This window comes from Wasmannia auropunctata, unplaced genomic scaffold (genome assembly GCF_000956235.1).
Source record: "Wasmannia auropunctata unplaced genomic scaffold, wasmannia.A_1.0 LD336053.1, whole genome shotgun sequence".
NCBI lineage: Eukaryota > Metazoa > Arthropoda > Insecta > Hymenoptera > Formicidae > Wasmannia > Wasmannia auropunctata.
In genome coordinates this window covers 6,005,479-6,006,473 of record NW_012026837.1, presented here as the reverse complement: position 1 = coordinate 6,006,473, position 995 = coordinate 6,005,479, and positions in this window count along the sequence as shown.

Here is a 995-nt window from a genome sequence, read left to right as displayed (position 1 = left end):
TCACAAGAGTTTTACTTGGTGGAAAAGATGGCATATCCCGTCAATCTAGGGATCGATTTCTTGACGAAATACGGATTAAACATGAGACTAACCGATGGACTACAAGTCCAGTTCGAGAATAAAGATAATGTGGAGCGAATACCCACAATTTCAACGCTAACGCTGGAGGAAGCGAGCGACGATTTGGACCAGTTACTGAGTCAATACGAAGACGTGTTCGACAACACGATCGGACGCGTAAACCATTACGAGCACAAGATTGCAGTCACGAACGAAAGAAATTTCAAGAAGAAGAGTTATCTTGTAGCTGAAAAGCACAGAGAGGCCGTGGCAAAATACCTCAAGGAGATAGAGGCGCAAGGTATCATAACCAAGGCGGCAACACCGTTCATCAATCCGTTAGTAACGGTTGTAAAAAAGAATGGTTCGATCCGTCTGTGCCTAGACGCCCGCGAGATAAATAAGAGGATGATGAGTGACCACGCGCAACCACCGACCATAAAGGATATATTCCGCAGAATAGGTCGTAAGAAGTATTTCACATCTCTCGACGTGTCAAACGCATTTTTTCGGAAGCCAAAGAAGAAAACCCCAAGAAAACAGAAAATTAACTGGGCGAAATTGCATCTAGAAGAATCAGCCGAAAAACGGAAGATGCAGTTCAAAAAGAGAAGTCATGCAGAGGAGTACGTATTTGGACAACTAGTATGGCTCAGGCTTCACAGAAGATCAGACGCAAGTAGACGTCTCACAAAGAAAATACATTTGGTCTACGATGGACCATACAGAATAAATAAAATAATAAGGAAGAACGCATACTTGTTGGAGGATTTGCAAGGTCAACCGATTGGTGTATTCAACGCCAGACAGTTAAAGCCGGACAGACAGGCTAAACTGCAACAACAACAAGATGACTATGACGAGGACGAAGACTTACCTCGTGATGACGATATACCTGTCGACGACAGAGACGATAGGACTGACTATAGTGACGA